The sequence below is a fragment of the Nanorana parkeri genome, unplaced genomic scaffold, assembly GCF_000935625.1.
Source record: "Nanorana parkeri isolate BGI_ZX_2015 unplaced genomic scaffold, ASM93562v1 scaffold409, whole genome shotgun sequence".
In the NCBI taxonomy this organism is placed as follows: domain Eukaryota; kingdom Metazoa; phylum Chordata; class Amphibia; order Anura; family Dicroglossidae; genus Nanorana; species Nanorana parkeri.
In genome coordinates this window covers 815919-817397 of record NW_017306677.1, presented here as the reverse complement: position 1 = coordinate 817397, position 1479 = coordinate 815919, and positions in this window count along the sequence as shown.

Genomic DNA, 1479 nt, shown 5'->3' with positions numbered 1-1479 from the left:
AAAAGTAACACAAGAATGACAGCTGGTTCCTGCACACTTGTGTCAGTTCTGACCCTGAAATACAATTCACTCATTCACTTTTCAGGTTAAAGTTTTATTGCAGATAACAGCTGGAGGCAAATCATACTCAGGTTTCATCGTGTTCCAAAGCACCCGTCCTTGCTGTAAAAAAAGCAGCCAATTTTATTGAGGCAAACAGACAAAAAGTTTTCTTGTTATAAGAAGTGCCATGTGCAAAACTGCTCTATTAACTTAAAGACAAAATCCAGCCAGAAGGGTTAGACCTGCTGTCCCATTTCTATTCCTGTGTTACCATTAGGAAGAATTCCCCTTACTCCCTCTGCTGGGAGATCAAGAAGTAAGAAAAAAGTCCAAGACAGAGATAACAAAATCTGACCAAGGTTCTAACCCTTCCTTACTCTACTTAAAAAAAGTGTTTTATAGCATATGAGAAGAAACACTGAGTTTTCCTTTTTCCCCATTCTCTGCAAACATAAATACAAGTTTTGACTTGAATTTGGGCTTAAGAAACCTTTACCTCTAAACCTTAGGCCTAAGACCTAAAAACTAAGACCTTAATATATGTACCTTATTTACCTGCCCGGGAGCCACAGCTGCTGCACACTGCCACCCATAGAAATCAAATACATTATGCAGCTGTACTTGAGTATATGCCGGTACTTGCAAAAACATGGGCATGCACATGGGAATATGCTCCAGCGGGACCAGGATGGATTGCAATCCTTACTGCTACTCAACTGGTTACAAAGAATCCCTTTCATTCAACAAGGACCCCTAAGCTGAGCACTTGACATGTAGGAATCTGATTTATTAACTGATTATAAAGTATTCCTTCTTCACGTCCTGTTGTTTCCCTTGAACATTTCTCTAACACCTTGTTTGTTCACTATCACCAATTCTAATGCACTAACCCAACAGACCTCTATGGTACATGTTTTGCAGCTCACCACAATACAGGGTAAAGCACTTTGTGCATTGTGGTGTGCTCTCGTGGCAGCTCATTCATTTAAATGGGCTACCTTAACGCAACGCACCTTAATGTGTGACATAATGAACAAGTGTTAATGCAATGGACCAGACAGACAGAGTTTAAATGAATCCTAAAAGATCTGGAATTATCTATTTACTTGACTTCCTCTCAGGTCACTATCTACTGCAGGGGTCCTCAAACTACGGCCCGCGGGCCACATCCAGCCCGCCAGGGTCCTTGGCCCGGCCCGTTCGGGTGTTAAGGCCGGGGAGCTGCAGGCCCCTACCTTTACTACCTCCCGGCCGGCCGTTGTAAAAAAACACTCTCTAGATAAGCCACGCCCACTTGTGCGCGCCTTACGGCGCGCGTGAGCAGGAAATACAGTCAATTTAAAAACAGGCAGCGATGCCTGTTAACATACAAGCAATCCGCCGGCTATAGAGCCGGCGGATCGCTTGTATGGGCGGTGGGCCCGTGTCCCCCCCCCC